Source organism: Giraffa tippelskirchi, chromosome 10, assembly GCF_054371585.1.
Source record: "Giraffa tippelskirchi isolate mGirTip1 chromosome 10, T2T-mGirTip1v1.2.pri, whole genome shotgun sequence".
Lineage (NCBI taxonomy): Eukaryota > Metazoa > Chordata > Mammalia > Artiodactyla > Giraffidae > Giraffa > Giraffa tippelskirchi.
The window spans coordinates 118,149,479-118,172,728 of NC_137284.1; the positions used below are offsets into that span (position 1 = coordinate 118,149,479).

Consider the following 23,250-nt stretch of genomic DNA (forward strand, 5'->3'; position numbering starts at 1 on the left):
TTTGTAAATAGGTTTATTCATATATATATATATATATATATATATATATACATTTTCTTTTTTTTTTAAGATTCAGCATATAAGTGATATCATATGATATTTGTTTTTCTCTTTCTGGCTGGGGCTCTTTGTTGACCAGCCATTCTCCACCAGTTTTCTCTGGTCCATTGAATCCAGGATCTGGCTGTGAAATCCTGTTGTAGCTTTCATGTAATCCTCTTGGTCAGGACTAAAGGTGTTTTGAGGTAAGTTTTCATTTCTTCAGGGTTCACATTTGGACCACAGAAAATCACAAACATCCATTACCCACCTTAAAAGGGAATTTATTCCCAGGCACAGCACGACTCACCTTGGCTACCCTGCCAGAATAAACTCACTGCCATTGTTCCTACTACTGCAGGTGTCATGGGCAGGAACTTGAAGACAGAACACCGAGTCCTCCCAACTCTAGGAGAACTATTGCAAATTCTTCAAGAAGCCTCCTTAAAGTTACCCTTACTAAGCTTTAGGTGAAAGAAGTACTAATGACATTATAGCCTGCCAAGGGAGGATGGGACTTGCAGCTCTTTCTCCAAATCTGCCGTATAAAACTCTGCATAGCCTCTTTCAGATTATAGACCTGTGTTCTCAACCCTGGGGGTTACACTGGGGTTGAGCACCACTGCTCAGTCCCTGGTTAACTCAAGTATCATCTGGATCAACAGCATCCACATTACTGGAAGCTTCAGTTCAGTTGCTCAGTCATCTGTGACTCTTTGCGACCCCACAGACTGCAGCATGCAAGCTTTCCCTGAATACCACCAACTCCTAGAGCCTCCTCAAACTCTCGTCCATCACGTCAGTGATGCCATCTAACCATCTCATCCTCTGTCATCCCCTTCTCCACCTGACTTCAATATTTCCCAGCATCATGGTCTTTTCCAGTAAGTCAGTTCTTTGCATCAGGTGCCCAAAGTATTGGATTTGCAGCTTCAGCATCAGTCTTTCCAATGAATATACAGGACTGATTTCCTTTAGGATGGACTGGTTGGATCTCCTTGCAGTCCAAGGGACTCTCAAGAGTCTTCTCCAACACCACAGCTCAAAAGCATCAGTTCTTCGGTACTCAGCTTTCTTTATAGTTCAACTCTCACATCCATACATGACTACTGGAAAAATCATAGCTTTGACTAGACAGACCTTTGTCAGCATAGTAATGTCTCTTCTTTTTATTATGCTATCTAGGTTGGTCATAGCTTTTCTCCCAAGGAGTAAGCGTCTTTTAATTTCATGGCTGTAGTCATCACCTGCAGTGATTTTGGAGTCCCCCAAAATAAAGTCTTTCAGTTTCCATTGTTTCCCCATCTATTTGCCATGAAGTGATGGGACCAGATTCCATGATCTTAATTTTTGAATGTTGAGTTTTAAGCCAATTTTTTCAGTCTCGTCTTTCACTTTCATCAAGAGGCTCTACAGTTCCTCTTCAATTTCTGCCAGTGTAGTGGCATCTGCATATCTGAGGTTACTGATATTTCTTTCAGCAATCTTGACTCCAGCTTGATTCCATCTTAATTAGAATCTTCATCCAGCCTGGCATTTCACCTGATGTACTCTGCATGTAAGTTAAATAAACAGGGTGACAATATACAGTCTTGACATACTCCTTTCCCAATTTGGAACTAGTCTGTTGTTCCATGTCTGGTTCTAACTGTTGCTTCTTGACCTGCATAAAGATTTCTCAGGGGGCAGGTCAGGTGATCTGCAATTTATTTAAGAATTTTCCACAGTTTGTTGTGATCTACATAGTCAAAGGCTTTGGCATAATCAGTAGAGCAGAAGTAGAAGTTTTTCTGGAATTCTCTTGCTTTCCTAGGATCCAACGGATATTGGAAATTTGATCTCTGGTTCCTCTGCCTTTTCTAAATCCAGCTTGAACATCTGGAAGTTCATGGTTCATGTACTGTTGAAGCCTGGCTTAGAGAATTTTGAGCATTACTTTGCTAGCATGTGAGATGAGTGCAATTGTGTGGTAGTTTGAACATTCTTTGGCATTACCTTTCTTTGGGATTGGAATGAAAACTGACCTTTTCCAGTCCTGTGGCCACTGCTGAGTTTTCCATATTTGCTGGCATATTGAGTGCAGTACTTTAACAGCATCATCTTTTAGGATTTGAAATAGCTCAACTGGAATTCCGCCACCTCCGCTAGCTTTGTTCATAGTGATGCTTCCTAAGGCCCACTTGACTTCACATTCTAGGATGTCTGGCTCTAGGTGAGTGATCACACCATTATGGTCATCTGGGTCATGATGATGATCTTTTTTGTATCTGGTAGCTTTTTTGTAACTGGAAGCTTATTTGAAATGAAATAGCTCAGGCCCCACATGGGACCTATGAACCAAATTCCACACTTGGCAAGCTCCCTAAGTGATGTGCATCCATATCAGTATTTGAGAATCATGCTCTTTTAAACTAGTGGTGCTCAAACTTTAGTGGATATCCTAATTAATGAAGAGCTTGTTAAAACACAGAATGCTAGGCCTCACCTCCAGATCTTATTCATATATCTGGAATGGATCTGAGAATCTGTACTTCTAGCCAAGTTCCCAGGTGATATAGACCAGGAATCATACTTTGAGAACCACTGTGTTTGTCCCTACACTGTCTGATACTCCTGCTATAGTCATGTGGTATTATCAAGCACTTGAATTGTGCTCTGCATTGACACATGCATATGAATATAGAATACACACCTAATTTCAGATTTAGTATTGAAAATGCACTACATCACATAATTTTTATGTTGATTACATGTTGAAATGCTATTAAATCTATTGAGTCAAATAAAATATATTATTAAATTATTTTCACCTTTGTTGTTTTTATTCTTTTTAATGTCACTACTGGAAACTTTCAAATTACATGTATGGCTTACCTTATATTCCTATTGACCAGCATTCTTTATTTTGATCTCTATCTGACTAAAGGTTTCCTGAGGGATTTCTGAAACTGATTCTCGATCACTTCCATTACAAATTTATTATTTGGTGATGTATCTTTGGTATGTCATATCTAAATCTTGGCAACTTAGGGAAAGTTACAATTTTAACATTTTGGGTTATACATATAATAGCCTGTTTATTCTTAGTAAAAGCCTATGAGTGTTCTGTTGTGTCCGACTCTTTGAGATCCTATGGACTGTAGCCTGCCAGCCTCCTCTGTCCATGGGATTGTCCAGGCAAGAATACTAGAGTGGGTTGCTATTTCCTCCTCCAGGGTATCTTTCTAACCCAGGAGCTGATCCCACGTCACCTATGTCTGCTGTATTGTCAAGTGGATTCTTGACCGCTGCACCACCTGGGAAGCCCAAAAAACATAGGGTGATGGTGATTTAGTCACTAAGTCATGTCCAAGTCATTGTAACCCCAGGGACTATAGCCTGCTAGGCTCCTCTGTGATTTCCCAGGTAAGATTACTGGAGTGTGTTGCCATTTCCTTCTCCAGAGTATCTTCCCGACCCAGGGATCAAACCCAGGTCTCCTGCATTGCGTATGGATTCTGTACTGAATGGGCCACTTGAGAAGCCCAAAGGCTATTATTATCTGCTTTTTTCAAATGAGAAAACTAAGAAATAACTTACTGAATTTCCTCTTCCAGCAAGTGAAATCCAAAGATAGGTTTTCTGACTTTCAAATCTATACTTTTCTACCTCACTGTGCAGCCTCTACTCTGGAACAGCAATGTGAGAAAATTTGTTCTTTTGAGTTGTTTAGAGACTGTCTGCTCAACTTGTACAAATTGAAATCTGTAAGAATTTTACATAGGAATAAATACTGTCTGTTGGCAGCTTATTTTTGAATAAGGCAATCATTCCTTCTTAATGAAGCAGTGTAATCTTCATGCTGCAAATCTAAGTACTTTTAAATGTATTGCTTCTCTAATTGCTTTTTGTTGATTGACCAGTTCAGTTCTGTTCTTAGACTCAGACACCATTACATATGTTTTATCTTTTTTATAGTTATTATTTAATTATAGTACATTCTATGAAACTGGACTCTATTTGGCTGTTTCTTCTATATATGTGACAGACTTCAGAGTAGTCCTTATTCTCTTAGAGTTCTTGAGTGGCCCAGACACAAGTAATGATGCAAAGCATTGGTTGGGTCAATGGAAAGTATCCTTGATTATTACATTCCAAGTCAGCCATGTGGAAATAAATGACTCAAGCTATTTGATGTACCTCTGTGTTGTGATAATCATGATGGTGTGATCACTTACCTAGAGCCAGCCATCTTGAATGTGAAGTCAAGTGGGCCTTAGGAAGCTTCACTACGAACAAAGCTAGTGGAGGTGATGGAATTCCAGTTGAGCTATTTCAAATGCTAAAAGTTGATGCTGTGAAAGTGTTACATTCAATATGCTAGCAAATTTGGAAAACTCAGCAGTGGCCACAGGACTGGAAAAGGTCAGTTTTCATTCTAATCCCAAAGAAAGGCAATGCCAAAAAATGCTCAAACTACCACACAATTACACTCCTCTCACTTGCTAGCAAAGTAATGCTCAAAATTCTCCAAGCCAGGCTTCATCAGTGCATGAACCATGAAATTCCAGCTGTTCAAGCTGGATTTAGGAAAGGCAGAGGAATGAGAGATCAAATTGCCAACATCCATTGGATCATTGAAAAAGCAAGAGAGTTCCATAAAAACATCTGTTTCTGCTTTATTGACTATACCAAAGCCTCTGACTGTGTGGATCTCAACAAACTGTGGAAATTTATTAAAGAGATGGGAATATCAGACCATCTGACCTGCCTCCTGAGAAATCTGTATGCAGGTCAAGAAGCAACAGTTAGAACCAGACATGGAACAACAGACCAGTTCCAAATCAGGAAAGGAATACATCGAGGCTGTATATTGTCACCTTGCTTATTTAACTTATATGAAGAGTACATCATGAGAAATGCTGGACTGGGTGAAGCACAAGCTGTAATCAAGATTGCCAGGAGAAATACAATAACTTCAGATATGCAGATGAACCACATTTATGGTAGAAAGCAAAGAAGAACTAAAGAGCCTCTTGATGAAAGTGAAAGAAGAGAGTGAAAACTAAGATCATGGCATCTGGTCCCATCACTTCATGGCAAATAGATGGGGAAACAGTGGAAACAGTGACAGATTTTATTTTGGGGGGATCCAAAATCACTCCAGATGGTGACTGCTGCTAAGTCACTTCAGTCGTGTCCGACTCTGTGCGACCCCATAGATGGCAGCCCACCAGGGTCCCCCGTCCCTGAGATTCTCCAGGCAAGAACATTGGAGTGGGTTGCCATTCCCTTCTCCAACGCATGAAAGAGAAAAGTGAAAGGGAAGTTGCCCAGTCGTGTCTGACTCCTAGCGACCCCATGGACTGAAGCCCACCAGGCTCCTCTGTCCATGGGAGTCTCCAGACAAGATTGCTGGAGTGGGCTGCCATTTCCTTCTCCCCAGATGGTGACTGCAGCCATGAAATTAAAAGGTGCTTGCTCTTTGGAAGAAAACTTATGACCATCCCAGACAGCATATTAAAAACCAGAGACATTACTTTGCTAACAAAGGCCCATAGCTTTAGTCAAAGCTATGGTTTTTCCAGTAATCATGTATGGATGTGAGAGTTGAACTATAAAGAAAGCTGAGCACTGAAGAATTGATGTTTTTGAACTGTGGTGTTGTAGAAGACTCTTGAGAGTCCCTTGCACTGCAAGGAGATCCATCCAGTCCATCCTGAAGAAAATCAGTCCAGAATATTCATTGGAAGGACTGTTCCTGAAGCTGAAACTCCAATTCTTTGCCATCTGATGCAAAAAACTGACTCATTAGAAAAGATCCTGATGCTGGGAAAGATTGAAGGCGGGAGGAGAAGAGGATGACAGAGGATGAGATGGTTGGATGGCATCACCGATGTGATGGACATGAGTTTGAGTAAACGCCGGGAGTTGGTTATGGACAGGGAAGCCTTGTGCGCTGCAGTCCATGGGGTCGCAATGAGTCGGACACGACTAAGTGACTGAACTGAACTGAGCTGTATGTTTTTTTCTTTAATAAGTAGACAGTGTCTTTCTCTTCTAAATTCCTATAACCTTTTTAATAATTATAATTATAGCACTTAAAATTTTACTGAAGTTGTCTACTGCATGTTCATCTCTCTGATTAGAAGATGATTCTCTTAAGGACAAGGGTGAAAATACATGTGTGTATGTGTGTGTGTGTGTATATATATATATATATATATATACACATAATTTATATATATATATGTGTGTGTGTATATATAAATATAAATACATATGCATGCAGTGAATGGTTTGCCTTGAAATTAACCCAATGTTGAAGTGGTTTTTAAATCTATCAGAGAAATCCTTTTCCTTCATTCATAGTTTTCTCTTGACCATCAAAATGAGTACCAAGAGTTACAGTTTTAACACGTTAAAACTTTCCATTTTGCAGACACAAGCATATCTCTATTTTAAACGTTCTATAGTCTGTAGTAGAGGTTTAAAGGTATATGGATGAAAGGACTAACATTTTTCCAAAAATATTGGGAATAAGATTTTTATTGTTGTTGTTCTTTAGTTGCCCAGTTGTGTCCGACTCTTTGTGACCCCGTAGACTGCACCACCCTAGGCCTCCCTGTGATCCTCTTCTCCTTCTGCCCTCTTTTTTTCCCAGCATCTGGGACTTTTCCAATGAGTCATCTGTTTGCATCAGGTGACCAAAATACTGGAGTTTCAGCTTCAACATCAGTCCTTTCAGTGAGTATTCAGAGTTGATATCCCTTATGATTGACTGGTTTGATCTCCTTGCTGTCCAAGGAACTTCCAGGAGTCTTCTCCAGCACCAGAGTTTGAAGGCATCAATTCTTCAGTGCTCTGCCTTCTTTATGGTCCAACTCTCACAACTGTATGTAACCACTGGGAAGACCATAGCCTTGACTTATATGGACATTTGTTGGCAGAGTAATGTCTCTGCTTTTCAACAGACTGTCTAGGTTTGTCATCGCTTTCCTGCCAAGAAGCAATTGTCTCCTGATTTCATGTCTGCATCCGCAGTGATTTTGGAGCCCAAAAGAGGAAATCTGTCACTATTTCCAGCTTTTCTCTTTCTATTTCCATGCAGTAATGGGGCTGGATGCCATGATATTAGTTTTTTTTTTAATATTTAGTCCTAAGCTGGCTCTTTTAGTCTCCTCTTTCACCCTCATCAAGAGGCTCTTTAGTTCCTCTTTGTTTTCTGCCATTTGAGTGATATTATCTGCATAAAGAAAGCTGAGCGCCAAAGAATTGATGCTTTTGAACTGCGGTGTTGGAGAAGACTGTTGAGAGTCCCTTGCATTGCAAGGAGATAAACCAGTCAGTCCTGAAGGAAATCAGTCCTGAATATTCATTGGAAGGACTGATGCTGAAGCTGAAGTTCCAATACTTTGGCCACCTGATGCGAAGAACTGACTCATTAGAAAAGACCCTGATGATGGGAAAGATTGAAGGCAGGAGGAGAAGGGGATGACAGGATGAGATGGTTGGATGGCATTAATGACTGGATAGACATGAGTTTGAGCAAGCTCTGGGTGTTGATGATGGGCAGGGAAGCCTGGAATACTGCAGTCCATGGGGTTGCAAAGAGTCAGACATGACTGAGCAACTGAACTGACTGATCTACATATCTGACGTTGTTGACGTTTCTCCTTCCTATCTTGATTCCAGCTTGTAACTCATCCAGCCTGGCATTTCTCATGATGTGCTTAGTGTATAGGTTAAACAAACAGGGTGACAGCAAACATCCCTGTCATACTCCTTTCTCCATCTGAGCCAATCAGTTGCTCCATACAGAGTTCTAACTGTTGTTTCTTGACCTACATATGGGTTTTCAGGAGACGGGTAAGATTGTCTGGTATTAACATCTCTCTAAGAGCTTTCCACAGTTTGTCAGGATACACACAGTCAAAGGTTTTATAGCATAGTTGATGAAACAGAGATAGATGTTTTTGAAATTCGCTTGCTTTCTCTATAATCCAGAGAATGTTGGCAATTTGATCTCTCGTCCCTCTTCCTTTTTTAAACCCAGCTTGGACATCTGGAAGTTCTTGGTTCATATAATGCTGAAGCCTAGCATGCAAGATTTTAAGCATGACTGACTTTACTAGCATGGGAGATGAGTGTAATTGTCTGATGGTTAGCACATTCTTTGGTATTACCCTTCTTGGTCATTGGGTATGAGGATTGATCTTTTCCATTCCTTTGGCCATTGCTGGGTTTTCCAGATTTGTTGACATAATGAATGCAAAATCTTGATGGCATCATACTTTAGCAATTTGAATAGTTCTGCTGGAATTTCACCACATCTACTAGCTTTATATTGGTATGCAAAACCATTAAACATTTGTGTTTCTTTAAATAAAAAAATCTACCATCTCACTCATTTTATAAAGACGTTAATTTTTAAAGGATGTAATCTAAATTAAAAACTGTTTTTTGAAAATATAAATTTATTTTTATTTAAAAATTTAATTTACTAAAATCATGCTCTTTCCTGCATGTACTCTACTTGTCAGTGGTCCATGAACTAGGAGAGGGCAGCTTCTGTGAGATGCAGACCATCATGTAGATGTATGAAGGGTGGTGAGGGAAATCTGGTGACTCTTCCTTATTTGTGGGGACTTCTGTACACAGCACACAGCAGAAACTCCTCTGTGATTGGTTCAAATGCCTGAGTTCCTTAACCTTGCATCTTTGGCTTAGTAGGACTGCCATTATAGAAAAAGGAAGAAGCACAAAAATTCATGCTCTAAAATAGTTGAAAAAGTGAAGTCATTCAGTCGTGTCTGACTCTTTACAACCCCATGAACTGTAATCTGCCAGGCTCCTCTGTCTATGAGATTTTCCAGGCAAGAATACTGGAGTGGGTTTCCATTTCCTTCTCAAGGGGATCTTCCTAACCCAGGGATCGAACCTGGGTCTCCTGCATTACAGGCAAGCTCTTTACCATCTGAGCCACCAGGAAAGGTCGTATGTTCTGTTTTAATAGGAAGATGTGAATCAACATACCTTATATAAAGGACAAGGATCAGAAATACTAGAAGACTGTAACAGGTACAGGAACCACAGACCCTTTAGCATTGTAAAATAGTTTTATACCCACCATGGATGATTTATTGATTCTTTCTTGTTGACAAACTGATTGCATACATGCCAAAATGAATAGATTGGAAGCAGAAGTAAATTTAGATGTAAACAAAACCATTATGGATGATACATTTTTCTTCTAGTAGGAGCCAATAAACCCAAGTATTCCTTCAATATAATGCACCCTGTGCCTCAAATATTCCCATGTAAATGGAGATATAATTTCCAGTATTTTTTTTTCTTTGGATGAATCCTCAATTCATAAGAAAGTAACAGGGCATATCCAAGTTTTGGCAAACAGATTCTGATAGTAATATAATATATTAATGTAATATTAAAGCAATATAGCTAGGTTAGAAGGCCTAATTGTTTAAATTCCTTCTCCATTTTTCTAGTCCCTATTCCAATAATAAATATTTTCCAACGTCCTCATTCAATTTATTTCCTTCTCATACCTCCAATTCTCTTATGGCACTAATGACTACCAATGATTTGTGATTCACCATATTTTTATTAATTGTGGAATTTCCTTCCTGCCCCACAGCACAAATAATCTATTTTTAGAAAACAACACCAGTCTATTTTCTAGCTTTTGCTGTGTTTAGCTTCTTAAGGAGTAAAACCAAATTCCTTTCCAAAGTGCTTAATGCTTACTGCCTGCACAAATGATGAGCATTTCAATGGCTTAGTGATAAAGAGTCTTCCTGCCAATGCAGGAGACCCGGGAGACATGGGTTCAGTCCCTGGGTTGGGAAGATCTCCTGGAGGAGGAAGTGGCAACCCACTTCAGTATCCTTGCTGGGAAACCTCACAGACAGAGGAGCCTAGCAGGCTACAGTCCATAGGGTTGCAAAGAGTTGGACGACTGAGCGTGTGCACACATACACACACACTCACCCAATATACTTAAGAACCATGTATCCAGTAAAATGAAATACCAAGGATCCCAGTACATAAACAAATTCCAGCTCTTGTTTGCCTTGCTCTGCTCTGTAGCTTGCTTTATTCCTTGTTGCTAACATCTTACTACATTTTTCTTTGTTTGCTCTCTACACAGTGTATCCCTTTTACTTGATGTATCTCTTCTGGCATTTACCTCTGACTCACCTTAAATACCAGGCTGCATTTGCCCTCATCACAGTGTACTTCCAGAGCTTGATACTTATCTTTTCTTCTCCCCCTAAATCTAGTTCTAGACCTTAAGGCCCTATGTTAGGCCTATTTCATTCTACAAAAGAAAAGTGGGCTTAAAGCTAAACAAAGTTGAACAAAGCCAAATGCAATTACTAAATAAACTTAAGTGGTACCTTATTTCCAAGCAAATAATTTCTTAAATAATAGTCATACTTTCTTAACTTGAAATAATTTAAGTCATTTCTTCTCTTCGAGTCTATTATTCAAAGTCCTCCATCAAATAGCTCTGACTGAAGTGACTCGGCAGCAGCAGCAGCAGTACAGCTTGGGTTTTTTTCCTATGCTTTTCCCAGAAGATTATTTACATAATCCTCAAATGCTTGATTCTTACATTTGTATGTCATTGTCTTCTGCACAATAAACATTTGTAACTATTTCAAAACATCCTTCAGCTCAAGCTCTTTCAATAAGCGATTGTACATACCTTATGACAGCAGCCATGTGGCCTCCCCTATTTCAGAGTGCACATACAGGAGTTTGATTTGTATAGAATTTATATTATTACATTGTTATAAGGAGAAGTTTCAAATGTAAGGCTTGTCTCCCCAACTGGACTCTAAGCACTAGAAAGAAATCATATATCTTGTCTATATATCTTTGAGTTGCTTGAAAACCTAACATATTTCTGATAGAAACATGATAAACATCAACAGTCTTGGCTTTGTAAGGAACTGTTATTGTTGTTGTTTAGTTGCTAAGTTGTGTCTGACACTTTTGCAATCCTACAGACTGTAGTCTGCCAGTCTCCTCTGTCCCTGAGATTTCCCAAGCAAGAATACTGGAGTGGGTTGCCATTTCCTTCTCCAGGGAATCTTTCTGACTCAGGGAAGGAAACTGCAACTCCTGTATTGCAGGTGGATTCTTCACTGCTGAACCAATTGGCCTCCCTTTTCATACTTTAATTTTATTTTGAGAACACATTTCTTATTAGTGTATTAAACAAAACTTCTCTGTAGCTAAAGGAGTAAGAACACACTAAAAACTGTTTTACCACCATAAAAAGAAAAATAAAATCTCTCTACATTATGAGAGTATAAATTCAAATGACAAAGAAATGAGATGTGGAATGAAAATAAAATATCACCAGAGAGAGATCAAAGCTTTATTTGTTCTTTTGAAAACATGGAGATGTGGATATTCAAAGTTACTGTCTGAATTGTTGGTCAACATAAGAGAGATTTATTCTTCTCTTTCACATAGAGTGATACTTGACATGGGAGCATATATTTTAAACACCATTTTCAAATGGGCAAAGAATATATGTGTTCACTGATGTGTGTACAGCATAAATGCTTAATTATAACAGTAGTTATTGGAAAGCTTTATATTATAAGAAAAGGAGCAGAGATCAAACCACAAGTTTCTTTTTTGTATCTGTGAGTCTGTTTCTGTTTCGTATATAAATTCATTTGTATTATATTTCATATTCCACATACAAATGATATCATATAATATTTGTCTTTGACTTACTTCACTAAAAATAGTATTCTCTAGGCCCATCCATTTTGCTGCTAATGGCAATATCTCATTCTTTTTTATGCCTGAGTAATATTCCGTTGTATATGTATACCACATCTTAATCCAGTTATCTATTGATAAAAATATGGAGAGCTTCACAAATTTGCATGTCATCTTTGCACAGGGGCCAGGCTAATCTTTTCTGTCTATAGTTTTCCAATTTTAATATATGTCCTTTCAAAGCAAGCAGTAATTAGCGTTTGTTTTTAAATTTTCAGATGGCTTGTGTCAACGCTGCTTTGATTATTTCCTATAAAAGAGCAAAAGTATAGGTTATTGCTAGATATAACTAGACATACTACTTGCACTGTAGATATGGCAGAATTGCTGTCCTCTTCCAAATTTCCTACACTAAGCTTTTCATCTAACTCCACCCCAAAAGAGGCAACAAAGCAATGAGAAATAAGCATCTGCTCATTTCAAACATGCACAAGCTCATTTACATGCTAGGACATCTATGTAATATATAAATGAAAGTATAGGGTCTTGCTGCTGGGCTTTGAGAAAAGCAATGCCATTATTGGAGTAAGGCTTCATTTCATTCATTTTAAGAAAGTTTACTTTATTTTATTCTTATAAAACTAATTAGTCTTTGTTCTGAGCTTTGGAGTAAAATGTAAAGTTTGAAAAAAACAAGAAATTATCCAGGCTCTTTCCCAAAAGCTTTCATTGTCAATATAATATTAGATATGTTTATTCCAGACTTTCTTTCTAAGCAGATTTTTCTTAGTTTTGATCATATATGTGTGGTGATTTATTCAATTAATATTACAATTTGTTCATGAAATCAATTTTATCTCATTGATTCTTCATCTTACATAAGTTTCATTATAAATAATATTATCTTACATAATTTTCACTGTGCTTGAGTTAATGTTGCTAAATCTGAGTGATTTAATTCTTTCATCATAGGCTAACTCTTCCCTATTGATTTCTTTTATTCAACTGGCTTATCTAATGCACTAAGTTGTAGAAAATTTCAAAATATAATATTATGGAGTATTTATATAAAATTCAGCAGCAGAATTATTATAAGAAATTATATTTCTTATTTCTATAGCATCTCTTTCATATTCATTAAATGTGCAGAGATGATGACAATGCATTTATGTCATTTTGACCTATTGCAACATCCCAGTGAAATTGTTTTTTGAGATATTTCATGACATTTATAATTAATTTTACTCAACTTTAGGATATTGATTTTGCTAAAGAACATTGTATTTTACTTTATTTGTGCTCCTGTCTGTCTCTTAAGTAAGATTGCTCATGTTCTTTCTTGACTGATGTATATCTTAGTTCCCATAACAGATTAGAACTATCTAAAGTTTTAGTAAATTAATCAACTAATGCATATTTATAACTATGTTTGTTTGAATGTATTTACAAAGCCTCTAAAACATCTGAAAAATATGTTTGGCTTAAAAAGTAGACAATATTTGTTGGCATGGCAGTTTTCAAATGATAAGCTAAATGTTGAAGTTTTTTCTTGGATACTTTTAATTTTTATAGTGTAGTTTTCAGCTACTTGTCAGCTAAAACCTTCAACTAAGATAATATTGTATTTATTCAGATTGTTTGACTCAAGTGTACACTTCAGAAATCTTCCATAGAAATGTTCCTATCTTTAACACCATCCTTCAAGAAAAATAATTCTGTTTAGAGATCTTCCCCTGGTTTATTGGTTTATCACATATTTATTTGTTGCAACACTTTCTTAAAAATACTCCAATTGTTTTTTACTTTGTTTTAGTCACATTCATTTCTTTTTATCACATTCATTAGTATAATAAGGCTTACATAGGAGATGGTTATAAAAACTTATCCTCTTCGTCAGTTTCCTGTGGATCCATTTTCCATAGAGAAGAAGCAAATTAAAACATTAATTCCAGGCTATATGCCAACTTTCAGATTGAAATCAGTTAATGCACACAAAGAAACAGTCTGGACTAGATTGTTTGATTTTGTTGTTGATGATGTCATTCATTTTGTTTTGTTTTCTGGAAGAAAACTAAATGCTAAGTGGTGCCTAGTTCTTCAAGAACTTCAAATTTCCAAAGATACTGGCATATTGCTTGCTTTTTTATTGCTACAGTTCTATTCTCCCAGTACCTGCAGGCATGTAAATGACATGAAAAATAATGAGAGGGAAGATTAGGTGTCAGAGAAGGAAGATCTTTGATTTGCACATGGAAAAACAGATGGGCAGAGATGAAATTAAGTGGTTAGAAAATTGAACCTGTGTTACAAAATATTATAAGGAGTTATGAATTTTAAGTCACGTGAAATACACTATAGGTATAGCACACATAATAGACATACTATCTAGCTAGCAAGGATGATTTTAATTTTATCAAATTATATCCCAAAGAGAATCTTAGGAAAACTTTAAGAGTGGCAGTCACAACTAAAATAATCCACGGTGCTATTCCAATACCATAAAAACATGCATCTGACTCAAGATTGATTTTGTACAAAGAACAAGCCATTGCACATTTCCTCCTAAATTCTTTCCCTTAATCCCAAACAAGCCCCACCTCCAGTTGGACTGATTGTACGCATTCCAAACCAGAGCCTTGTTCGTGACTCCTTGGCTCTTTGTCGAATTTTCTTTCTTCCCTTTCAAGAGATCTAGTGTAAGCTGTCTTCATCTAATTTTTTCTGCTGGCATTTCTTATAGTTGTGAAAGTACACCTTTGATAATCCTTTTTTTGTAAGTACACATAAATTCTTTGTAACACCTCTGTACCCTTTCTGTTCTCCATTTTCTGGCATGTATCTTAGAAAATTACTACCACTATTAATTATTATAAAATACCTGGATTATGATTGAAATATAAGACTACTTTTCATGCAAATCATGTTACTAAATACTCATTATGTTTTCCTCCAGACTTCTCTTCCTACTACACCCTGTTTCTTGATTAATGGCACCAAAAGATGTCCAATTAGCTTCTCCATCTCTCAAATCAGTGAAGGGGAAATCATAAAGGTTCATTCCTCCCCCACCCCAATAATAACTAGTAATTGAAACCAAATGTCTATCTCTTTATCACCTCTCATATCTGACCACTCTTCCCCTTCCTCAGAATACTGGATTATTAATTTAAGTCAGGCTTTCATCTCTTGTTTCCACCATTTCAATATTTTTTAATTGATCCTGCCTCTTTTGTCACCCCTTTCTTATCTATCCTTAAGATTGTCATCAGGGTAATGTTTTTAAGTTGCTAATCAGATCATGCCATTCTTTCACATACAATTCATCGTTGACTTCCCATTCCCCTAAACTTAAACCCCATCTTCTTGGCATAGCACATGAAGGCTACAATAATTGTGTTTCTGCTTGCCTGTCCAGGCTTATTAGAATCCACTCTACATCACACTCTGTGTGTTGTAGCCATCTCAGAATTCATCATGCCGGTTTGCCCCTTCACAGATATTTTCTCTGCATTTAATAGACTTGTAACTCTCAGGCCTTGCTTTCTTTACCTAAGCAGTTATATCTAAGATTAATATAACACTACTTCTTACTTGTTTTAATGTTTCCCTTTCTACTTACTAATGTTACATTCTATCATTTTTAATTGCAATTATATACCCTTACAATTATATTCTGGGTTAAATAGGCTGTTGTGAGCTAGCCTACAAATCTTACCAGTATTTGTAAAGTGTTTCAATTAAAACAAAAGCCACAAGTTCCAAATGACTGACTGGGAAGCAAATATTTGGAACATAACCTATTTCTAATTTTGGTCCCACTGGTTATAACACCAAATGAAGAAACAAGATCAACCTCGGAGGAAGACTTGCTTGGTTGTTAAAACATATGTTTCTAGTGATGTAGACATGAGAGAATAAAGAAAGGTATATTTCTATTTAACATTAAATTAAATGCCAGATGCTATTTATATTAAAAAAATTCTGGAAACAACAGGATTTGGCTCTAAGTTTAAAAATGAACTTCTAGGGAATTAAGCACTTAACTGAATAATGGATGGCAAATAGTAGAGTTGAGTTTCCTACTGTTTGAGTGGGAGATTATAGATTAGTAAGAGGAGAAGTATGTTTAGGGGAGCAGTAAACACACACATATACATACATATGCACACAGGATAGTATACATAAATATATTATCTTGCTTTGTCATCTGAGAAAGCCTAGAAGGCAATGACACCCCAGTAGCAATAAGCACACAATGCACCCATGTCTTGGTTTCTAATACCCTTCTCCAATTAAAGAAACCAAGGACCATTAGAGAAATGCTTAATGGCCTGATTCTAGGGCTTGGCAGAAAATATACAAGATTATCTTGGAGCATCTTGATATGCTAGAAAGTAAGGAAGTACTAAAAAAAACACAAAACACATGTCATTGATGGTTGTATATCAAAGAGACATATGAGTCAATTGAAAAGTCCAAAACTGGAATAATTTGACCAACAAAATATATAAAGTATAGTGGATTATAACCCAAAGTATAAAACAAATACCAGTTAGTCTATGATGATATAAATGATTGAGTAAAGAAATAAATGAAAGCATAGACAAATCTCTTGTGCAGTAGAATCCCAAATAATTAATGTCGATATTTAGCCATCAAGGAAGAGGAATATAACTGCCACTTCATTCCAGGCTGTGTATTTTTACTTTCTTCCAGAGTATAATGTGGAAAGGAGGAAAAAGAGTAAATCATAGTAGATAAACCTAACAGATATCCCTTTAGCCAAGTGAGAAGGTTTACACCAGTAATGATAAATTATGTTGACAATATATACCTTTGTTATGGTGTAATAAGGATAGCTGTTTACCTCTGTGATCTTCCTCCCAAACCCTATAACTTTAGCTTGATCATGGGGAAACTTCAGACAATTCCCAATGAAAGACATTCTGCAGATATCTGACCAATTTTCAAAACTGTCAGGGTAATCTAAAACAAGGAAAGTCTGAGAAACTGTTATAGTATAGAGGATCTAAAAAAATATGATGACTAAATATAATGTGGTGTCGGGAATGAGATCCTGGAACAGAAATGGGCATTCAGTAAAAACTAAGAGAATGTGAATTAGCTGTGAACTTTAGTAGATCATTTGTATCAATATCAATTCCTTAATTTTAACAAATTTATGATATCAACAGGGTGTTAATAATATAAGAAACAGTGAAAGTCTCTTGATTGCAAATTCTATGTACTTTCAAAGAAAATATTTTATACATCCATCTTGTATTTTTTGCATAAAAATAGTGGCTTTATTTGTGTTTTTGCATAAAGGAACTTGTATCATATAAGGTTAAACCTTTCATCCTTTGGGGAAAAAAATTGCATTGGTTTCAACTGGCCACATCTCATTGCTAGTGTTCACAGACAGGATGCTCTTTTATGTAATTCTTTTTTAATGGCTCTTGACCATGATTCTCCTGCATATTTAATGTCCTTGGACTATCCATCTAATACGTTTTAGTGAACAGACACCATTGTCTATCTCTCAAGTGTTGTTTTTTTTTTTTTTTTTAAATAACACATTAACATTACTTTTACCATGCCTACTGAACCAATACGTTGTGCCTTTGGATGACAACTCTGAATGGGAGGTTGTGAATAATTCCGTTGAAACATAACAATTTAAATTTTTCAGCATTTACAGTCTTACCTGTATGTAGAGTCTAGTCATCATAGGGTATTTATTTTAAAGCAGTAATATGACTTTTTTTCTTGTTACATTATTTAAAACATTTACAACATAGATTGACAAAGAACAAAACAAATCACTACTCTATTAAGTAGCAGGAGTGTGTGAATGGCCTCAAAGGGAATTTGCAAATCTTGACATAATGAGATATAAAGTATAATTGATTGGTAGGGAGCCAAGACTGATGCCCTCACTACCATGACATTTAGGTTGGAAGACATCTGTAGTTTCCTTCCATCTGACTCAACAGATGGGCATGGTAAAAGATTTGTGCACATGGGGGGTGTGTATGTGTGTGTTTGTATAAACTAGACTGCTATAGCATATTGAATGCAATTCTTTCTTAGAAATGTTGTGCATAACATTTTAAAAGCAGTATGTGTTTTACTGATACACATTCAGAATGTTTAAAATGTGAGCTGGGGGCCACCATCCCATACTAGATTTGGGAGATACCCTTAGAACCATCTAATCAACCTTTAAGTTAGCATCATTTTTTTTTTATCTGTCATCACTTGTTTATATTTAGGGAAAGTGTTAGTCGCTCAGTCCTGTCTGACTCTTTGTGACCCCCTGGGCTGTAGCCTGCCAGTCTCCTCTGTCCATGGAATTCTCCAGGCAATAATACTGGAGTGGGTTGCCATTCCCTTTTCCAGGGTCTCTTCCTAACCCAGGGATTGAAACTGGGTCTCCTGCACTACAGGAGGATTCTTTACTGTGTTTATTTAGAGTGGTCACTTTTTATGGTTATCATCATATCCAGTTAATAAGGAATGTGATTGAAATTCTGTACGTGTCTTGGTACCAATACCCTTTTTAGTCTCTCACTCCTGGAGAGGACTATCTTCCCCTTTATCACTCTTAGCCTTACCAGGCAGAGGCACTCTGCCCTCCAGGTAAGATCACTACCCAAAACCTTATATTTCCACCCTGTTTTTTAAAGTTTGCTCCTCCTACTCACATTCATACTCTGCCCCAGGTATGTCATCTCTAGTCCTCCTGTTCTAAGGATCTATTATTTCTAGTACCCTCCTGTCCATTTAATCCTAGCTAGTCCTCTAGTGGTGGTAGTGGTTTAGTTGACAAGTCATGTCCAGCTTTCATCCCATGGACTGTAGCCTGACAGATTCCTCTGTCCATGGGATTTCCCAGGCAAGAATACTGGAGTAGGTTGCCATTTCCTTCTCCAAGGGATCTTCCGGACCCAGGGTTCGAACCCAGATCTCCTGCACTGTAGTCAGATTCTTTACTGACTGAGCTACCAGGGAAGCCCTAGTCCTCTACTCATCTAGTAGAAGCAAGTCCTCTACTCATTTGCTCTCATAAACCTCAGAGCTTTGGGGGAAGATACTCTAATCCCACAGGATATTGAAGAAGTGGAGAAGTGGGATTTGCCCTTCAAAACAAAAGCATGAGAGTGTCAACTCCAAGTATGCAAGAAATGGAAGAAAGAAGACACACTAGATGCAGAAATGCAGAGAAAAGACTATTCCGTAGACTAGAATCACAGTGCATAAGAGAGATCATCCCCAGGATATAAGAAGAGCAGAGGAGTCGATGTTATTTCCAAATTTACTTAATCATAAAAGGTACCTTGCCCCTTTGTTAAAATGTAGATTCAGACACCCTACCCTAAGTTCAGCAAATCATAATCCCATGAGGAAGGGGTCTAGAAATCTGATTTTAAAAGTTTCAGAGTGCTACTTACAATTGTTTAATTTTGAAAAACCCTGGATAAATTGATGGTAAGGTCACAGAGACATAAAATGTCAAGAGAACTAGTGAGCAGGAACAATGGTCTTCCTCATCCCACAACATGGCATAATTGGGCTAAAAGCAGGGGTAAGTGCAGAGTCCTAATGCACAGAGTGCTGTGGCTTCCTTAATGAGCCTGCATTAACTCTGCTGGCTGCAAATACTTCTCAGTAAAATAGAATTAAAAAGGCTTTTACAATAAGACTACCAAGATTTTGTTAAATATGTTTAACCATTAAGAAAAACATGTGGGATGTTTACTTCATCTAAAGCAATCATTTGCTATTAGTCTTTAGCCATAACTTTATTCTCTTTTTTGTTCAAAGTTTCTCAATCTGTGGCAGGGGACTGAAAATATTGTTTGAATGGCATATAGAGAAATCACAAGACTTCCATCAATTTTAGAACATAGCCAATAATTTATGCTTTAGAGATTATCAATATATTTTCAGAGAATCATCCTAGACTCCTGTTCCTTACTGATAAAATTAAAACAAGTACAATTTACTTAAAATTTTTTATAAAAATAATACATAGTTTCTAATATTAGTACTAAAATGTCTCATACCAATGGTGTGTAAAGTTGCTGTCCCTATTTTAACCTAAAGACTAGCACTAGAGGAGAATAATTTGCTTATTCATCATGTTTTATTGATTTTTTTCAATTGGATTTATAATTTGAATGATTGAAAGAGAAAAAGGTGGACAAGGGCAATTCGTAATTAAAGAACTTTTTATAACTTGTCTTGTAGTATCTACTGATTTGATTACTGCTTCTCCAATAAAGATTCTATTTCTCATTCAGTGTACACAAAGATTAATTGTAATCAAAGCATTTTTATCACCTTATTCTTTAAAAGGTTGGTACTTTTCTTACTAAAATAATGAATAGCTGTTTGAAATTTAAAAATAGCATTTTATGGAGAATAGGGGATAAATGAATCAGTATATCAAAATGTTTGTCCTTTTTATGAAATGATGATTTAATTTTTAACACTCAATTCAGAAAATTCACAAAGGGATAAGCAGAAGGGAAGTTTGTTTATGTTCTACTGGTTACTAAAAAAAAAAAAATTACTTCCACATATTTTCTTTAGGCACATAATTAACATTCTATTTAGTCTAATCCCTTTGAGAATTTGTTAACAATTATATTCTTTGTTTCATCCCTCAGTGATACTTAAAAGTAAAATATCTTTTTTAACTCAATGCATAAATGAGAAATCCCTTGATTATTCAGTATTTTCATCATTTCCTTGAGTAGGACTGAGAAATGTTATTTGCTAAGAAAGAATTCAAGGTTCTAGAGATTCTTGGAATGGAACTGTCTTTTAACACAAACCTGCTGTCCCAAGAAGACTCAAGAAGGCCTCAGCATCTGCAACAACTGTTATTAAATATTCCTTCACTGATTCTCTCCTAATTCAAGATATTTTTTATTTTATATTAGAGTATAATTAACAATGTGTTAGTTTCAGCTATACAACAAAATGATTCAGTTTTACATACACATGTATCTATTTTTTTTCAAATTCTTTTCCTGTTTAACTTATTACAGAATATTGAGCAGAGTTTCCTGTGCATAGGTCCTTGTTGGTTTTCTATTTTAAATATGGCAATGCATACATGTTGGGTTTCCCTGGTGACTCAGACTGTAAAGGATCTGCCTGTGATGCAGGAGACTGGGATTCGATTCTTGGGTTAGGAAGATCCCCTGGAGAAGGGAATGGCAACCCACTCCAGCATTCTTGCTTGGAGAATTCCATGGCCAGAGGAACCTGATCAGGTACAGTCCACAGGGTTGCAAAGAGTTGGACAGGACTGAGCAACTAACATTACACACATACATGTCAGTCCCAAATTCCCAATCTCTCCCTCTCCCTGACTTTTCCCCCATGGTAGCCATAAGTTCATTTCCTAAGTCTTTGAGTCTGTTTCTGTTTTGTAAATAAGTTCATGTGTATCCTTTTTTTTTTTTAGGTGCTGTGTTTAAGTGATATGATATTTGTCTTTCTCTTTCTAACTTCACTTACTTCTGACTTACTATACTACTTCACTTGGTATAATAATCTCCAGGTCCATCCATATTGCTGCAAATGACACTATTTCATTGTTTGTAACGGACAAGTAATATTCCATTGTATATATGTACAACATCTTCTTTATCCATTCATCTGCCAATGGACATCTAGGTTGCTTCCATGTCTTGGCTACTGTAAACAGCATTACAGTGAATATTTTGGGTGTATGTATCCTTTCGAACCATGCTTTTTTTTTTTTTTTTTTCTGTATGTATGCCCAGGAGTGTGATTGCTGGATAATATTGTAGCTCTATTTTTATATTTTTAAGGAAACCCCATACTCTTTTCTATAGTGGCTATACCAATTTACATTCCTACCAACACTGTTGGAGGAAACCCTTTCCTCTATATCATCTCCAGCATTTAGTTTTTGTTGACATTTTGGTGGTGGACATTCTAACTGGTATGAAGTGATATCTCATTGTAGTTTTGATGTGCATTTCTCTAATAATTAGTGATATTGAACATTTTTTTCATGTGCCTCTTGGCTGTCTGTATGTCTTCTTTGAAGAAATATGCATGACACAAACAGGTACATTTTCCACATGGTAGTGAAGTTATCTAATTTCAACATACAGTTGTCTTAAATTATAATTTTATATGTAATTTTATAATTATACATACTATGATGCATTTAAGTGTCTAAGTAGAGGAAGGATGCATTATTAATGAATTTTATGTTTAGGTGAGTTAATCATTTGTGATTTTGATTGATTCATATTTTATGTACAACAACAGTACATCATTAAACAATGGACTATAGAAGAATAATATGAAGATAATTTGATTATTTCAGTAGGTAACTGCTTTGGTCACATGTCTATAGGGTGATTTCAAGATAAATACCCAGTTTCTTGATGAAATTCTAAGTGAACCTTTAAACTCTGAAAAGAAAAATAGCATTAAAAGGTATCCAATCCAGTAATTTTACTGGTTTCCCATTTATGTAGTGAACTGACTTTTGGGGAAAGAATTTCATACTTCCTGTCTTCTCTTGCTCAGGTCTTCATACCTCAACCTACTGCTGCTGCTGCTGCTAAGTCGCTTCAGTCATGTTCGACTCTGTGCGACCCCATAGATGGCAGCCCACCAGGCTCCCCTGTCCCTGGGATTCTCCAGGCAAGAACACTGGAGTGGGTTTCCATTTCCTTCTCCAATGCAGGAAAGTGAAAAGTGAAAATGAAGTCACTCAGTCATGTCTGACTCTTAACGACCCCATGGACTGCAGCCTACCAGGCTCCTCCATCCATGGGATTTTCCAGGCAAGAGTACTGGAGTGGGGTGCCATTGCCTTCTCTGACAGTGTGCTAGAACAGGTTTGGTGGTAACAAAAGTTAGCTCCTAATTTGCAAAATCCAGTAGGTTCTCTGCAGTCTCATCTCCCTTGTCCTCTGTAGCATTGTTGCTGCTGACTCAGGTCTTCTTGAAATGTTCTCTTCTTTTGTGTACATAGTATTAATATTTCCCTCAATCTGATTTCATCTGCTCAGTACTCTCCAGGGTCTTAGTCAAGGTTCTCTTTTCTCCTTATTTTATAATCCTCTTTTAAAAAAAATGTAGTATAGTTGATTTGCAACATTGTGTTAGTTTCAGGTGTACATTGAACATATAGTCCTCTTATACAATCACACATATGGTCATGGTCCATATGCTAGGGACCCCTAAAACTCCACCACCAGTTTCCCAACTCTTCCCTGCTTTCTTGGCATTTCATTTCCTTCCCATTCCTGCGTAGAACATTCAGGTATTTCAAGTACCAGATGATCCAAATAAATGTGTTATGTTCCCCTCCATTCTCTGCACAGCTACGCTGTTTTGACTCCTGAATAATTTGTGTCTCTTTAATGGCATCAACATCCATCCATGTCTTCAAGAATTCCCATA

At 36.8% G+C, this 23,250-nt stretch overlaps 1 protein-coding gene and 1 non-coding gene across 14 annotated transcripts in view; one reads left to right on the forward strand and one right to left on the reverse strand.

Moving 5' to 3' along the window:
* ZNF804B (zinc finger protein 804B) overlaps positions 1–23,250 on the forward strand; it is an 889,892-nt gene that overhangs the window by 584,695 nt on the left and 281,947 nt on the right. The gene's annotated exons all lie outside the window — the stretch shown is intronic.
* Positions 11,924–12,032, reverse strand: LOC145524908 (U6 spliceosomal RNA). The gene has a single exon (XR_014067942.1). It is a non-coding gene; the product is annotated as a U6 spliceosomal RNA (small nuclear RNA).